Source organism: Physeter macrocephalus, chromosome 4 (assembly GCF_002837175.3).
Source record: "Physeter macrocephalus isolate SW-GA chromosome 4, ASM283717v5, whole genome shotgun sequence".
NCBI lineage: Eukaryota > Metazoa > Chordata > Mammalia > Artiodactyla > Physeteridae > Physeter > Physeter macrocephalus.
In genome coordinates, this window is record NC_041217.1 from 121,734,159 (window position 1) to 121,753,284 (window position 19,126).

Below are 19,126 nucleotides of genomic sequence, written 5' to 3' on the forward strand. Positions count from 1 at the left end.
ATTCCCCTTTTAATAGGTTTTCTCCAGACATATTTAAATTATGTAATATTTTGCCAGATAGAGGATCACATTTTAGTTTTAGCCACTTATGACATCTGGGTGAACAAATTCTCACCTGGCATTACTCACTAATTCCAGCTAAGTTGGTTGCTCGATTGTTTTGATCAGAAACTTTTTTCCTTTCTCCACATAACTATAATAGCAGTCACAAAAATTCTTATGGAATATGTAAACTGTTAAAGTGGCAGCATGTCTGAAATAATGAGCCACTTAAAGTAATACAGTATGTTGATTAAGAGTTTGGGTGGGCTTGGCAGATGGATATGCCTGGATCAAACACCAGCCATGTGGCCTTAGGCAAGGTAATTCAGCTCCAAGATACCCCGCCCTACCCCCAGTTTGTTCAACAATAAAATGGAAATAAAATACCTATGTGATATGTTGTTTTAAGAATTAAAGGAGATACTGCATGTGACGTGCTTAATGAGGCATTTAACATGGATTGAACACATAATTATATTCGTATTACCTAGTCCAACTTTCTTGAGTTAACAGTAGAACTGGACAAAGTACTTGTATTTAATCATAATTAACCATATAAATAAAAACGATTAATAGCTATATCAGAACTACAAACAAGCCTCTTAGAACTAAGTTTCATTTTACACTGTTCTACCCAAGAAATGCGAGATCAAGTACTTCTTACTTATGTGAGTACACTGTAGAATTTTTTACACCAAAATATTTAGTCATTAGGATATATATATACACATATATATATAAATAATTTTTTAATTATCTGTGACTGGTTAGGCTAATCTAAACCATTATTTCTTCTGTTATCTTGGTACAGGTCCTCATTAACATTGCTCTTTCTCCTGTCCAAAGGCTCTACTCTTAACTCAGCCTTTCATTGGTTGCAAAAGGATATACAGTATCTTACCCCTAACTCTATCCCCACTCCTGGGAACACTCATCCTTTCCACTGCCAGCCCCAACTAGGTAGGAGTGTTTTGTTGATATGTGAACATCTCATTTTTTACTAATGAAATTATTAATTCTGTTTATGAAGCTTTGCTCCAAAGACTGTAGCAAAGGATGTGAATTTTTATTATCATACCTGTCGTTCAGCTTAAGTCACTAGTGATGAATGAACCATGGCCTTTAGCCAAAATCAAAGAAACCAAAAATAATTTAGGTTCTTTAATATAGCTAGAAAATGATGGAATTAGTGGATTCAGCTGACATTATAATAGCATTTGAACTGTGCAACTTGTAGGCATCCCTGTTTCACAGATTAGGACCTCAAGATTTAAAGTAGTTAAATTAATTGTCCAAGGCCCCATACATAGTAATAGGGCAAATATTAAGGTCCATAAGTTTTAAAAGTTTGGGGACTCAAATTCAGCACTTCTGGCTGGCACAAGTTCCTGGATTACCTCTTCTCTACATTGGGTTATTGAGCTACTTACTCCAGTACATCATCCTTCACTTTCACAAACTGAGGAATGCCATGTCAATAGAATCCAAGTGACACGGAGTACAACTTACAATGATATGTTTAGCACCTATTTTATTTTGATACTTTTCAGCTTTATTCAGTATCCATTCTCATATTCCTTTCATTCATTGGCATAGATACATAAATCCATTTAAAAAATCTAAACCCTTTGTCTAAGATTCTTATCTCACAAATAATAATCTCTGAACCTATATAAAATGTACTCTTTCTTCATGCTTATCCATCCTCCTGGATGCTAGATAATATGGTTCTATTTTGTTTAAATGTAGAAGTTAAGCAATATTTACCGGCTACTTACTTTCCTGCAATAGTTAAATCATTAATTTAGGTAGTATTTTGTATTAAGAGGACCAAAAGGAAGAACAGGAGATAAATTAAAATTTCAAATTGTTACAATAGCTTTTTCAGATCAACAGTTTTCTAAAATAGCAGAAAATTCAGAAATGAGAGAGATTTTAATTCAATAAAATTGTCATGCAATAATGGTTAAGAACTTGAGGTATTTCATTAATAAGAGATAAATTTAAATACTACCTGTAGGAACTTGAGTAAATTTTATTAAGCTGCAGATTTCTAATTTATAAAAAAGGAATACATAAGTGAATAGTCCATAATATTCTGGCTCTCACTTTCTCTTCTTTCTTCTCTGTGGAGTTAAGCAGGCCTAGGTCTTCAGTACTATTAATGCTGTGGATTTGGACAAATTACATAATCTATTTTGACTCATTGTTCATGAAAAGTTGTTGTTAGAATTAACTGAATAATGTAAATAAAGTCTCTAATGCAGTGGCCAGAAAACTATGGCCCTCAGGCCAAATCTATCTTGCTACTTATTTTTTATAAATGAAGTTTTATTGGAACATAGCATATTTCTATGTTACAAGGGCAGAGTTGAGTATAGGGCAGAGCCCATATGGTCCACAAAGTCTAAAATACTTACCATCTGACCCTTTAGAGGAAAAGTTTGTCAACCACTGCTCTAATGCATTGCCTAATGTGTTTTTTTTCCTCTCTCCCTTCCTTCCTTCCTTCCTTCCCTCTCTCTCTCTTCCTGGAAAAAATGTATTACCCACTATGTGAGACAAGCTCTAAGTTAAACCCTGAATACATCAGTAAGACCCAATTTCTACAATGTAGTTGTGGATAACAAATAAAAGACAATTACAGTACAGTAGATATTATGATGAAATAATTGCATATAGATAGGTCTCCTAACCAGGGCTCAGAAATTCAGGGAAGGCTTTCTGGGAGGAAAAGATCTGGAGGTGAAATCTGGAAAATGAGGGGACCTTAATAAGTAAGGAGGGAAGGAGGAGAAGAATGTTCCAGCAATAGGGATAATAATTGCAAAAGCATGATCACTGAGAACACTTCTTTCCAGAACTTCAATAGTTCAGTGTTAGGATCATTATGCAGAAGAAGGCAGAGAAATGCACTTAGAAAGCTGAGCAGGGACCAGCCTATGCACAGCCTTATAAGCCATGGTTCAGAAAATTGAATTTATTATACCAAAAGTAGTGTGGGTGCACACAGAGGAGGTTTTTTTGCACCAAAGTAAGATAACCAAATTAGTCATTAAAAATATTAACTGTTTGCAGTTTTAGAAAGTGAATAGAGGCAAATACCGTTGGCATGGAGACAAATTTGATTATTTGGAATACTCTGAAAAAGTAAACAAATTTAAGAGTAAATATCTGGTTAGAAGTAATGTTTAGATGGGGTTTCCTAGGAATTTCATGGTATTATACAAAGGACTCAGGAATTATCAAATCCGGTATTTCTTTTTTTTTTTTGCAGTACGCAGGCCTCTCACTGTTGTGGCCTCTCCCGTTGCGGAGCACAGGCTCCGGACGCGCAGGCTTAGCGGCCATGGCTCACGGGCCCAGCCGCTCCGCGGCTGGGGCACGAACCCGTGTCCCCTGCATCGGCAGGCGGACTCTCAACCACTGCGCCACCAGGGAAGTCCTCAAATCCTGTATTTCTAAAGAAGTTGCACAGAAGAATTTTAAGCAGGTATGTGACATACTATGATGCATAGTTTTGTTTTTTTTTTCTTTTTTCTCTTCACAGAGAGGTCTTGCACAGATTAATTACGTTTACTTCCAGGTACCTAACATTTTATAACTATTGTGGATTAGTTTTTTAAAGTATTAATTTTGATTGTTAGTTCTGTAAATAAATGCAACTAATTTGTCTCCAGGATTTTGTTAAGCTAACTTACTAATTGTAATAGTTTGTACATTAATTAGAATTTCTATGTTCAGAATCTTAATAACTGCAAATATGATGGTTTTGTTTCTTCCTTTCTAATCCTAATAACATCCGCTTCCCTTATTTTATGGGATAGGTAATAGAAGGCATTTGTATCTGTATGTATTCTATATTTCCATGCTCAGTTTGGTATTGGTGGTAGATTTTCATTAGTCGCCTTGAGTTTTCTTTTAGAAATATTTTAAATTATTGATTTGATTTCTTTAATAGTAATTGAATTATTTGTTTTCCATTTCTCCTTTTGTCAGTTTTGGGAGATTGAATCCAGTAAAACCTGAGAAGGTAGTTTCTACTTTATTTGTAGAAAGTTATACATAATATTCCCTTATTTATTTATTTTTTAAATTTTGTATTACCTGTGGAACTATTTCTTTTTGTAATTTCAAATACTATTTTTTCCCTTTTTATCATTGGTCTTGCCACAAGTTTACCAACTCATTACCTTTCCAAATTGGTTTGTTGAGTCTCTTTACTGCATTTGTTCTATTTTATTAATTTTGTTCCTCATATTAGTGTTATATTACTCCCATTGTTTTTGGAGTTCATGTTGCTAGGGTTTTATTATTATTATTATTATTTCACTAAATGAAAGCTTAGTTCACTATGTTTTCAGACTTATTTTCTAATAAATGCATTCAAGGTTGAAAACTGCATTAAATACAATTAAAACAGTTCCAGCAATTCTTTATTATAATTGAGTTAAAAATATTTTCTAATTCCCATTATGATTATTCCATTGCCCCAAGGATACTTAGAATATCATTAAAATAAAAATCACCAAACATATGGGAATTTTCTAGTTATATATTTTTCTTTTAATATGTAAAAACAGTAATAATGTCAAAGAATACTTTATATATGATTTATATCCTTTGAAATTTTTTGAGATTCTGTTTCAGTATATTTTTTTATGATCTATATGGCCTTTAAAATGGGTAATTTTCCATTGTTGTGTACATTACTTCCCATATATCCTGTAAATTCAAGCTTGTTTATAGTAGTATTCAAATATTATATATTTACATTTTCTGATATTTTGCCTGATTATAAATTTAAATTTAATAAATAAATAATTGTGCATTTTAGCTCATAAAATCTCCTCCTTATCACTAATTATGCTTTTTGTATTATACTTTTTTCTTTAATATTGCAATAGCATTGACAAATCTCTTTCATTATTTCCATATTATGCACTTTTTATACTGTTTTTGGTTTCAACCTTTCTACATCCTTTTATAAACTGCTCATAGTCTGATTGATGTGCATATGTGTGTGTGTGTATGTTTAAATTCAATCTCTTAAACTATCATTTAATTGGAAAATTTCATACATTTATATTTAATGCAAGTACTGATATACTTAGATTTAATCTGCCTTATTTTGTGCTTTATATTCGTCCCATCTTTTTATGTTTCATTTTCTCTCCTTTCTTGACTTTTTTTGTTGTTTTTGTTAAATTTATCATCCTAGGTGGATGTTTTCCCCCTATGTTAGATTGTAAACTACAAAACTGTTTTTAGCTTTTAGAGATTACTCTAAAAGTTACAGTATTCTTTCTTGATCTAGTGACTGCTCACTTTTTCAAGCAAAAATATTATTTCTTTACTTATTTTTTCCTGAACACAGAGCAATAGTACAATTCCCAGACACTCTTGCAGTAGATGGCATCATGGGGCTGAGTTTCCTCCAATGGTATGAGAGTGGAAATTTTGTGTATCTTCTCTAGGCCAAGGCTATTAAGTAGAAGGTGTGATACAATGTGTCTTTCTCCTTGTGCTATCTAGATGCAGATGATAAGTTCTCAAAGGGTGGAAAATCCTCAAAATAGCAAAAAAATACAACAGACTGGAAAACTGGTTATCTGTGATTTTCTAGCAAGACATTAAGTAAGACTATAGCTTGGCATCATTTTGAAGTCCAACAAAATTCCTCACAGATTCAGAAAAAGTCAAAATGTTAGTACATAATGATTGTTATTTGCTGTGTATAGCAAGATTTTTGGAAAAAAAAAGGAATCATTTAGCAAAAAAGAATACTGGCCAGTTTGCAAGGAGAAGTGAAAGAGTAAATAGGCAGTACTGATTTTTCTCTATTCTCCTTATCTCCCTTACTTCTTTTCTTTCACTTTTACTAGTAGTATGTTGTTATTTCATGTGTTAATGAATCTCATTATTTCTGCTACATGGAGAATGGATCAGAGTGGGGGCTGGAAGGAAGTAGAGAGACAAATTGAACAGGATTTCAATAATAAAGACTAGAGAAGCTGATCACTTAGAATAAGTGGCTACAGAGGAGGGAAGAAATTGAGTGATTTGATATATACTAAGGAGGTATATTCTATAGTGTAAGAAAGACCCGTAGGTTAATTAAGTATGGAGACAAAAGAAGGGATCAGGAAAGTAAAAGGCTTATTGCCAAGATTCTTATGAGCAACTGGGTTATTTGTGGTGCTGCTTCCTAAGGGGAAAAAAAAGAGAGAGATGCACAGAATCAGGGAAGAAAATTGAGAGTTCAGTTTTGATTTACATGTGTCCTAAATTCCCTTAAGTCCAAACCCAACTGTCTTATAGTACTACCTTCTAGCTGCCTGTACGGTAAAGGAACCCAAAGCAGGGAATAACATGTTAACACAAAAAAGAGGAACCAGAGGGCATCATTCCTGATCATGCACAGGGATTGTGCCCATTTGTGAATCGGGATCAATCAGCAGCCTAAACTGTTCCATCAGAATTATAATACCTTTTGTTTGGGAGAAGGGAGAAATGATAGAATTATCTTACGTGGGTGAGCAGAGAGGCAGAAATATCTCCTCTGCTATGAAATCTAGATGATTTGGGATTGGGTTTCAGGGATGAGGGAGGAATAAGGGAAGATGAAAAGTCAAGTTTGATTCTGGGTCCCTTATTTGGATTAGAGGTGCTGAACTGAACAAAGAAGACATATAGTAAGTGCCATGGCAGGGTAAAGATGAAAACTTTCCTTCAGAACAGGCCCAATGGAATATCATGTGAAGCTGTCAGTGGTGTTAGTAACTGGAACTCTGAACTAGTCTCTAGATATACCTATTTTAGTTCAGCATATAAGTAAAAACTGGGATCTAGTATATTTTTTGAGATGGGTAAAAAAATGAAGATGGGTAGCAGTTAGAAAAGAAGGGTAGCAGGAGTATGTGGTATCATGACAACAGGAAAATGGAGCATTTTAAGGAGAGATGAACAACATTTAAACGTAACATAAAAAGGAGAGATTAATAATTACATTCTTTGATATTCTGAGTGTGATAAACTATGTGTCTCTTGTTTTTAGCAACAATTAGAACTATAGTGATCTTTATATATTATTTTTATTTATTTTATTTTATTATTTTTGGTTGTGTTGGGTCTCAGTTGTGGCACACAGGATCTTCGCTGAAGCATTCAAGATCTTTCCTTGTGGCTTGCAGGTTTCTCTCTAGTTGCAACACGTGGGTTTTCTCTCTCTAGTTGTGGCATGCAGGCTCCAGGCTCTGTAGTTGTGGCACGCAGGCTCTCTAGTTGAGGCGTGCGAACCCATTAGTTGTGGTGCACGGGGGCTAGTTGCCCCGCGGCCTGTGGGATCTTAGTTCCCTGACCAGGGATGGAAGCTGCGTCCTCTGCATTTTAAGGCAGATTCTTTACCACTGGACCACCAGGGAAGTCCCCATAGTGATCTTAGTAAAAGAAAAAGCTTTAGTGTTGGGCTGGGAGTTTTAGCCAGATTCTTATGGCCTAGTGATATTTTTGAATTTGAAGAATAATGTAAAGGTGAATAGATTCAATAAATGCTAGTTGTTCCCTTTCTTTTTTTTTCCTCCTGGGCAGTAACAATGTTCAGAATTGGTGGGAGAAGAACCTTTCCCATTCTCATTTGTTTCAGACCCTCCCAAAACCTAATACTTCAAGTTCTGCAGGTGAGAGCAAACGATTAAAAGGGAATGAACAACTGCCTAAGTTTTCCTTAAAATCTGTGTGTCTTAATAAAATGATCACTTTAAAATCTCATAACAGATTGAAATTTATTTAAAGTATTATATTTTAATCAAAAAATCTTATTCCTTCCCTTGAAATCATTTTTTTAAAAATATTTTGATTCGCATTAGAAATTGCATGAGTTACATTTATCTCTATTTCTGTTTATTGCTTTCCCACACAAACACAAAAATAACTCCGCTGTGATTACATATTACTGACTGTTTGTAAGGGAGCAAATCTGCTCCCTAAAAATTCTCGGCACAACTCCAGGGAGCCATGTATACACTCAGAATATTTTTTATAAAAGGTACTTTTATTTAAAATATATGTGTTACACATATATTGTCTGTACTAGGATTAGTTGAGGACATAGAATTTAAAGTCAGTACAATAGCTAGATAAGTCTCTAAGGGCTTTATCGAAGATAATAGCTCAAGCCACCTTATGACATTCCATTAACAATTTTCTTTGGAATAAATTTTTTAAGCCATCATGCTTTCTTACAGGCACCTAACTTTTAACTGAGAAATCATACTTCTCTTTTTTTGCTTCATCTGACTATATATAATTTAATTTTAAGATGCAGCTTTTACCATAGAAGTTTTCAGGAAGTAACTTGTAAATTTGAACTAGCTCAAAGCAGCACCTTTTTTCAATTCACTGGCATTTTTTTATGTTTTTGTGATTTTATGTTTTCCTGAACTACCTAAGTACATTTAACCCAACATATAATGCATCCTCTTTTTTTTTTCATCTGAATAACAATGCTCACATTTCAGTAAGTTCTTTTCTTGTAAGGTATATAATCTTTTTTTTTCATCCTTTAACCTTACCAACACCCAGGACAGTTTATAGCCTTCTTTGATGCAAGAGACTTTTAGCTACAGAAGGAGAAAAGTGAAGATGTATTATACATTCCATACAGGGTAATGAGCCTGGAGTTCAGAGTATGGAATATATTTTTGTCTTGTAGGAGAACTTTTAAATTTGTTTTACAATAAGGTAAAATTTGTCTTTCTAGCCATCTGACTATAAAACAAATTTGAAAGCGATATTTGCATGGTAGCCCAAAAATTGTTATGCTTTTGTTTATTCAGTTAGTTTTTCTTTTACTATGCCCATTTTATAACAATTCATTGAAAATTTTAGAACCCCTGAGTCATGTTGCATACTTATTCTTTCTTGGCACCTATTAATTCTTTACGTGAACTCCTGAACTTCCAGTATTTTTACTAAAAGTTTTGTGAATTCCAAGAAAATATACAGATTATATGTTCTCTTTTGTTAATTTCATGACTCATGAGATATGGGTTTACCTTAAGCCATTAATAATCAAATGACCTGGGCTTCCCTGGTGGCGCAGTGGTTGCGCGTCCGCCTGCCTATGCAGGGGAACCGGGTTCGCGCCCCGGTCTGGGAGGATCCCACATGCCGCGGAGCGGCTGGGCCCGTGAGCCATGGCCCCTGGGCCTGCGCGTCCGGAGCCTGTGCTCCGCAACGGGAGAAGCCGCACCAGAGGGAGGCCCGCATACCACAAAAAAAAAAAAAAAAAAAAAAAAAAAAAAAAATCAAATGTCCTTTTAATACTCCTTATCATTTTGACCACCTTGAAAACTAGACATATTGACAAATTTTATTTGAAACTTTGGTCTTAATTTATCACTTACTACCTTGTCCTGCTTTGTCTTCTAACCTTCTGACCACTGTTTCAGTCTTCTTCTGTTTTGTTTTCTCAAAAATTCCTGAATAGAGGAATTGCTCAAAAAATTTTTTCCAGTTCTCTCTTCATTTCTCTCTGCATTCTCTCTATAGATAATTGCAACCACAACAGTGATTTAATAGGCAATGATTTCTTAATTACTGTATACCTCTAGCCTCCCCTTATGTTTTTTAGTTCTACACTCTCATTAAAGTACTACTGGGCATATTTGCCTTAATATCCTACCTGTATACACCTGCTAATCCTCTTTTCCGTGTCTATATCAACTTCATAAAATTGTAGAAAAAATATTAGAAATACATTGAGGAACCATGGGGACATGCTTTTAACTGAAAACTATAACTTTAATAGTCTTTCCTCTTCCAAAGTGAATTTTTAAAATGGTCATATTCTTAGTACCAAATTCACCAAAACCCCCCATATTCATATCTTTTGCCATTTTTACATGCTCAGTGCACAAATTATCCAGGTTTCTATTTAAGATCAACCCTTCCGCTTGTGCTTTGGACACCATCTAATACCACCAACTCAGAATGCTTGTTTCTGCTATTTATTGTATCACTTCTATCAGCCTAGGGACTTGTTCATGTCTTAAAGGAAAAGAGCGACTCCCTTGATACCATGTAACTCTATAGGTACCTTCTAATCTCTCTGCTCCCCTTTGGAACAGAATTCCAGAGTTGCGTCTACACTCCATCCTGACTGCCTTGCCTCCTGTTCACCCTTAAATTACTCCACTACAGCTTTCATTTCCCGTACTGAACTGAAATCACTTTTGTCCAAGATGCCAATGAATCTACCCTGTTGAAATAAGCCTTTAGATAATCCTCTTTCCTCATTTTACTCAAAACCTTAGCAATTTTCAACCACCAATCTTTTCTTCTCAAAGCACTTTTTTTCTCTTTGACAAGACAACACAAGACTCCTGATTTCCCTCCTATTTCACTGAGCACTCTATTTTTTGACTTTATTGCCTCATCCATCTTTTCCTGACCTCTAAATATGACAGACTTCCAGGGTCCTGGGCGCTTTCTTTCTATACTTACTTCCCAGATGGTCTCGTCTAATCTCATGGCTTTAATCATCATTTATCAATAATAATAATAATAATAATGATGATGATGTAATGAGCACTGTTATAATTAATGTAAATATATTGATGAATTTAATCCTCAGAGCAAAATTAATTTTACTTTGCAGGTAATAAAACTGAGTACTAAAGAAATATAATATCTTGGCCAAATTTGCAAAGCTAGTACATAGTAGTTTAGGGTTTCAAATTCTGGCAGTTTGTCTCCCAAGCTGATAACAATAGCCATTACACTCTACAGAACGTATATTTACAGTCCTGACCCCTCTGTTGAGTTCCAGAGTCTTATTTCCCAACTTCTTACCAAACATCTACATTTGAAGGCCTCAGACACATCTAAAAACTAAGCATATACAAACTTGACTTTTGCTTTCCTCCCAAACCCATTTTACTTATCTTCCCCACCTGCATGACAGAGCCTCTATATTTCTAAACTCTTCTGCTATTCTGTTTCCAGGAAATGGGCCTTTCTGACTATAATTCTCACTTATTCCCAAATCAGTTTCTTTGCCCTTACTCCTTCCTCCTCCAGAAATGTTCTTCCCCAAGACTTTATATGACTTGTACTCTCATTTTATTTATTTAGGTTTGTGCTTAAATGCTATCTTCTCCAAAATAACACTCCCAGCAGTAAAATAGTGAATGCACTGCCCTTTTTCACTTAGTCTTTTTCTGTCTGGCTGATTTTTATTTTTCTTCATAATACTTATCACCATCTATAATTCAATATTTGTTTTTAGTTGCTTATCATCTATCTCCATTGAAATTAAAATTTTCTCTATTAAGAAAATGCTGGTCAAATTATTCCCCTGCTTCTCTAAAGTGTATTGCTGGACTTTTTCTAAACTCACTTTACACTTTTTGGTCTGTTCTTGCATTCTCAGTTTCTTTCTCTCCATATCCTATTTATCTATGGAAGTTCTAATAGAAATGATATAATGATATTTTTTGTTATGAAGCTGTTGATGATTCCTCCAGTTAAAATTTTATCCTTGTATTTTTATACAAATCCTCTTTTTGAACTTTTGTCATGGATTTTAAAAATCATATTCTGCCTAGTGGTACAATATATGTGCCACTGTTTTTCTTCCTCATGAAATTACGTTTAGTTTCCATTCCAGTGAACAAACATTTGTTGACACACTTCACAACTCCTTTGTGTGGCAATGTTGTCATCATTTATATATCTTCCAAAGGTCTGACATAGTAACTTACATGTAGCAGCCACTCAATAGATGTTTGTGAAATTGATGATTCTTCTGGTTCCTGGAAAAATACAAGGGTACTGTAAATTTTCATTATTTTGAAAAAAATCTTCATTAATATTATGGTAAGGCAAATAATAATGCTCTTTCCTCTATTTAGTTTACATGATTTTTTTGTTTTGTATATTGGATTTTCTTATAGAAGGAAATGCTTACAGCTCTCACTGACTTTCCATCATCTACCTTCCCTGGTAGATTGCTTATGGTAATTTGAAAACCAGATGATATGTACTCCCCTCTGAGGTTATATTTGTTAAGTGACCAACATTGAGTAGGTCAGATTCACAATCACTATTAAAAACCCAGAGAAGCCCAGGAAGCAGCGCTTCCTCTGTCTTTAGCATCTGCTTTCCTAATCTTCCTTCCTCTGGCAGTGACAGGCAGGCTACTGGGAAGCCTCCTATGTCCCTTGGACTTGAACTTATACTGACACTAGCCTCACAGATTACTTTGGCATAAATAATAGCTCATTTAGCCTCTTGTGATATAATTTTTGACAAATTATCTGATGTCTTATCTAAGAGGCAGGAATAGAAAAAACATCAGAGGGGGATTTCATTTTATTTGTTGAGCTAGTGGAATCCAGGATTTGTGTATAATCCAAAAACATATGTCAGAAATGTCAGATGTTTGCCCACAGAAACTAACAATTTCTCTTTCTAGGTTTATTATATTTTTCCAAATCTCAAAAAGTAATAGTTTATTTAGTCTACATATACAGTTTCTATTGTGTGTTTAATATAATAAAAACCAGCTACAAATTCAGAATAACACAATTATTGATTATACATTTTTCATCCAATAATTCAGATCATATCTCTCATTGTTGGGTTTGTTGAGGACAGGGATGGAAAAAATTGTAAAATGTCCCAAGTTATTTGCCGATTAAAAAATAAAATTCTTTAGGCTTTTTTGGTTCTCCTGTATCTTTCATCTCATTAAGAAGTTCCTTATATTCCATAAATGCAGTCTTGGAATGAATTATCATTTTGGCAGTTGTACCACACTGTTGGCTCATACTGAAAGTGCAAGTCAGTAAACTCTGTGTTTTATCTGTGTCTTTCTTTTAAACAAAAACTGCAGTCTAGTCAGATTTTCATAGATTATGCTTATGTAACTGATTTGTTTTAACCTAACTTCAATACTCTCTTCTGTTAATTTGGGTCCATCATTCTAGGCAACAAAAATTACGTTGAAATTTAATTCTGTCACCTAATGCAATGGCCACCCCCTTCTGATCTGTATCATCTAAAAGCCTAATACATAACAAGGAAAGCTTCCACCCAGGACTTCTACAAAGTGCCAAATGGGAAAAACATAGGACACAAAGCTTGGAGGAACCACTCCAGACTGATACCAATATGCATTTGTTGGATTACTGGAAGGGAAGCCTCCAGACCTGCTTCCACCCTTGTCCTGGATCTCTTGCTGCCTATTCTCTAACTTGCATCATAGTGACATAGGTAAAGCAGGAGCTCAATCATGTTACTCCTTGTTCAAAAACTTCTCATTCCTGGAGTATTTCTCTTCCATACAGCCACAGTATCATTCCATTACCTCCTTCATGGTTCTGCTAAAAGGTCACCTTCTTACTGCAGACTACCCTGACAACCTCATCTGAAGTATCAAACATTCCTACCTCACACTACCTTTCCTATAGTTTCCATCCTTTTTCTTTTTCTGCAGGACCCATTATTTTCAAACATGCCATATAATTTACATACAATTTTATTGTATCCTCCCATGAAAATAAGGATTTTTGTCTGCTTGGTTCAGTATTTAGTTTATTTGGCTAAATGGTATAAATAAATACATGAATTAATTCCTGTAATGTCTATAAAATGTGGAGGCATGGAAGATGACCTCATATCTCATGTTTCACTATTATAAGTAAAAACACAAAATAACACATATTGAAGCTTAAAATGTACCAAGCATTGCACGAAGTTCCTTACATACATTGACTATAACTACTGATGGCAAAAATCTGTGAGTGAATATTTTCCTGATTTTGCAGATGAAGAAACAGGCATAGAGCATAGTTTTATTTTTGTTACTTCCTAAAATGTGAATTAACATTCAATAGCCTACTTTAAATCAAAGTTAATATTTTTACAAGTAATATTTAGTAAAATATTCCTTGTGGTAAATTTAAAACAATATGTGACTATTCCTGCTCAGTTTTTTTTTTAGTGAAAAATTACGATATTCAGATGAAGTAAGGTTATATCAGGACTGGGAATTTGTGGATTACAGACTATAGATCCTTTCCTAGATGAAAGCCATGTTACTATTGGAATCAGGTAGATTGATGTAAATGTTAAAAATTTTCTGATTTATTTTGTGTATGAATATGAAATAGAATGTGAATTATGCTTACCATTTAATATCAAAACCGATGTCTTTTGGTTATTTTTGTACTATTCATTTAAGCTTCATCAATCGCAAAAATAAAAGAAAAGGAAAGGATGAATTCTGGAAAAATCAAATGCAAAAGAAGCATAAATTTAGATTTAACTTGGTCAAATTGAACTATATAAATTGCCTCCGGTGGGGAAAAAACAATCCCTTATGTAAATATTTTAGGTAGATGAGTTACCTGTGGGATGCTCTATGAAAACATTTTACACGTTTAAGTAACTTTGAGGAAAGTCTACTGTCTCTCCCCACTTGAAGGCCCTCAGTGCATTATTACATCCTGGAATAAGTACATCTGTTTAAAATTGTGTAACTCAACAACAACCAAGATCTAAAAACTTAACCTTTTTTCCTCCAATAGAAAATCTATCCATGTCCTCCAGAGACAGTGTTCTGAGAAAGTCACTGTGGAAAATGCAGGTTTGTCTATGTGAAATAATCTGACCAAATTTAAAATGCAGGCTAATCTATTTTACATTAAAATCAATGAAAATACACATCATTCATTCTCTCAGATTCTAGCTCTACCTTGGGTTTATATGTAATTCATAGGGAGATTGTTTGACAATACATGAGCATGTAAAACCTCCCACACATGTACAATAATTTTCAGACATCAGAGCATCTGCTTAAGTAACTACGCAGATCGTGAAAAAGTCTCTTCTTCTCCAAAGCAAAATTAATCAGAATGTTATGTAGTTAATGTGCTACAGTGGACAGCTGTGTAGAATCTACAAAAGGAAACAATGCCTGGGCCTCTGTGCATAACTGTATTTATACACAGGAAGGTAATATAATGTAGTAGCAACAGCAATGAATTTTGTCAGGAAACCTGGGTTCAGATTCTAGCTCTGCTGAAAATTAGCTGAAGAAACAGACAACTTAACTTCTCAGGGCTTCAATTTTCTAATAAGCAGGAGGGAGTTGGCAAACAAATAACAGTGAGACCATGATTATGTTTAGGATCAACTTAAGATGGCGTTTGAGAAAAAGCTGGTAACTGTAAAGCACTGTACAAGTTGAGCTTTTTATTTTGCATGTATTTTGTTAAGTGGAAAATATTAAGGCTAGTTATAAAATCTGACATATTTTACAAAAGGAAAATATGCCTTCTCATTTTTAATGCTTGACCATACCACTGACTTGAAACTTTTAGGTAAAATAACATTATCTCAATCAAAAATAAAATGTGTTGAAATCTTTTGCTTCTTACCAAATGAATGATCATTTTAAAAAGCTGTTCATGACTCCTGTTTGTAAATTAGAGACAAAGAGAGAGAAAGAGAGACCATTCAAAACCATTCAAGTATAAAAGATATGTATCTCTGCTAACCCTGCCAACACCCAAAAGTGGCATAATAATCAAAATGAAGAATACAGGTAAAATAATGTTGCAGAAAGTTTTAAATGATGTGAGAGTAATTGCCTAGAACATAAATATTACTTTCTATCAACAGGAGGTTTATTACTCATATTTCTGCTGGAAATATATTATGGCTATAAAACAGGTTTCCTAGCAGGAAAGGAAGTTATATCTAAAAGCAAAGTAGGAGTCTAAAAACATAGGAAGACTGAAAATAGGGAAAACATTTGATATAATTAAAACATAGCTAAAAACGCATATTTTTGGTGCTCCTACAGAATTCTAATTTCTCTTTGTTTAATGTTTTCTATTTACCAAGCCCAGTAAAATTATTTTATGACCCATCTTTGAGTCTTTGTTATATGACAAATATATATTGGTTTGCTTCTTGCTGTCAGTGAACTTATAATCTAGATGCAGGTGAAAAGAAGTTTCAACAAAAAGCAAAATATCTGTTGAATTTGTCTGGCACAGAGTTTAAAAAATATTTAAGAGTGAGAGGGTACAAGAGAAAAATAGAGCTCTAGATTATTTTATTTATAGCAATCTTCCATCCCAGATTTTTTTAGTATACTTATACTTCTAAATATTCTACTTTACTGTTCATAAAATTACATTAGTGACCAGATATGAGGTTCAGAAAAATGTTCACCAAAGGCAAAAAAATAAGGGGCCTAGCTGTGCTGTTCACTTGTATGACCTTCCACAAGTCTCTGGACCTTCATTTCATCATTTTTAACATAATAATTGTGTTTCATCTTGGGTTCTAGCTCTGATGTCTTCATTGGAGTGTGCCTAAAACAGTACTTTAAGGAAACTAAGGCCTTCCCTAGGATAAATGCAAAAGTATGCTGCTGTTATTAGTGCCTGCCATAAGTGAAGAAAGGAAAGCTGCTGTACAAGAAAATACATATTTGCCAAACAAAATGTCTAAGTTGCATATGGCCTAGAAATTCCACAGTTCCATAATGAATAATATAGAACTGCAAAAGTAGTCAGAAATCACTATTACAAGCATGCTCAAGGAAGGTTTCTAATAAGTAATGGAAATTAAGCTGCAATTGAGAATAAATAAAGTTCAGAAAAGAACAGAGAGATAAGACTAACATTACAAGGGGAGCTTCAAGATGGCGGAAGAGTAAGACGTGGAGATCACCTTCCTCCCAACAAATACATCAGAAATACATCTACATGTGGAACAATTCCTACAGAACACCTACTGAACGCTGGCAGAAGACCTCAGACCTCCCAAAAGGCAAGAAACTTCCCATGTACCTGGGTAGGGCAAAAGAAAAAAACGGAGACAAAAGAATAGGGACGGGACCTGCACCAGTGGGAGGGAGCTGTGAAGGAGGAAAGTTTCCACACACTAGAAGCCCCTTTGCGGGCCGAGACTGCGGGTGGCAGAGGGGGAAGCTTCAGAGCCAAGGAGGAGAGTGCAGCAACAGGGGTGCAGAGGGCAAAGCGGAGAGATTCCCGCACAGAGGACCAGTGCCTACCAGCACTCACCAGTCGGAGAGGCTTGTCTGCTCACCCGCTGGGGCAGTTGGGGGCTGGGAGCTGAGGCTCGGACTTCGGTCGGATCCCAGGGAGAGGACTGGGGTTGGCTGCGTGAACACAGCCTGGAGGGGCTAGTGCACCACAGCTGGCCAGGAGGGAGTCCGGGAGAAAATCTGGAGCTGCCGAAGAGGCAAGAGACTTTTTCTTGCCTCTTTGTTACCCAGTGCGCAAGGAGAGGGGATTAAGAGCACCACTTAAAGGAGCTCCAGAGACAGGCCTGAGCCGTGGCTATCAGTGCAGACCCCAAGACGGGCGTGAGACGCTAAGGCTGCTGCTGCAGCCACCAAGAAGCCTGTGTGCAAGCACAGGTCACTCTCCACACATCCCTTCCCGGGAGCCTGTGTAGCCCGCCACTGCCAGGTTCCCATGATCCAGGAACAACTCCCTGGGAGAACGCACGGTGCGCCTCAGGCTGCTGCAACGTCACGCTGGCCTCTGCCGCCACAGGTTCGCTCCGCATCCGTACCCCTCCCTCCCCCCGGCCTGAGTGAGCCAGAGACCCCTAATCAGCTGCTCCTTTAACCCCATCCTGTCTGGGTGGGAACAGACGCCCTCAGGCGACCTACACACAGAGGCGGGGCCAAATCCAAAGCTGAACCCCAGGAACTGTGTGAACAAAGAAGAGAAAGGGAAATTTCTCCCAGCAGCCTCAGGAGCAGTGGATTAAATCTCCGCAATCAACTTGATGTTCCCTGCATCTGTGGAATACCTGAATAGACAACGAATCATCCCAAATTGAGGAGGTGGACTTTGGGAACAATGATATATATTTTTTCCCTTTGCCTCCTTTTGTGAGTGTGTATGTATATGCTTCTGTGTGTGATTTTGTATAGCTTTGCTTTTACCATTTGTCCTAGGATTCTGTCTGTCCGTTTTTGTTTTTTTTAGTATAGTTTTAGCACTTGTTATCATTGGTGGATTTGTTTTTTGGCTTGGCTGCTCTCTTCTTTCTTCCTTTCCTTTTTTAAATTTTTTTTATTAATTAAAAAATTTTATAATAATTATTGTTTATTTTTTATTTTAATAACTTTATTTTACTTTATTTTATTGTATTTTATCTTCTACTTTCTTTCTTTCTTTTTTTCTCCTTTTTATTCTGAGCCATGTGGATGACAGGCTCTTGGTGGTCCAGCAAGGTGTCAGGGCTGTGCCATTGAGGTGGGAGAGCCAAGTTCAGGACACTGGTCCACAAGAGACCTCCCAGCTCCATGTAATACCAAATGGTGAAAATCTCCAAGAAATCTCCATCTCAATGCCAAGACCCAGCTCCATTCAATGACCAGCAAGCTACAGTGCTGGAAACGCTAAGCCAAACAACTAGCAAGACAGGAACACAACACCATCAATTAGCAGAGAGGCTGCATAAAATTAGAATAAGGCCACAGACACCCCAAAACACACCACCAGACGTGGACCTGCCCCCCAGAAAGACAAGATCCAGCCTCATCCACCAGAACACAGGCACTACTCCCCTCCGACAGGAAGCCTACACAACCCACTGAACCAACCTTAGCCACTGGGGACAGACACCAAAAATAACAGGAACTATGAACCTGCAGCCTGTGAAAAGGAGACTCCAAACACAGTAAGTTAAGCAAAATGAGAAGACAAAGAAAAACACAGCGGATAAAGGAGCAAGGCAAAAACCCACCAGACCTAACAAATGAAGAGGAAATAGGCAGGCTACCTGAAAAAGAATTCAGAATAATGATAGTAAATATGATCCAAAATCTTGGAAATAGAACGGAGAAAATACAAGAGATGTTAAACCAGGACCTAGAAGAACTAAAGAGCAAACAAAAAGTGATGAACAACACAATAAATGAAATTAAATATTCTCTAGAAGGGATCAATAGCAGAATAACTGAGGCACAAGAATGGATAAGTGACCTGGAAGATAAAATAGTGGAAATAACTACTGCAGAGCA

General features: G+C 35.8%; 1 long non-coding RNA gene across 2 annotated transcripts in view; it reads right to left on the reverse strand.

Annotated features, from left to right (window-relative positions):
- Positions 1 to 19,126, reverse strand: part of LOC114486020 (uncharacterized) — a 74,651-nt gene that overhangs the window by 46,189 nt on the left and 9,336 nt on the right. For both annotated transcript variants that reach the window (XR_003679266.1, XR_003679265.1), the window contains exon 2: positions 11,808 to 11,858. This is a non-coding gene — a long non-coding RNA (uncharacterized lncRNA). The remainder of the gene's footprint in view (positions 1 to 11,807; positions 11,859 to 19,126) is intronic.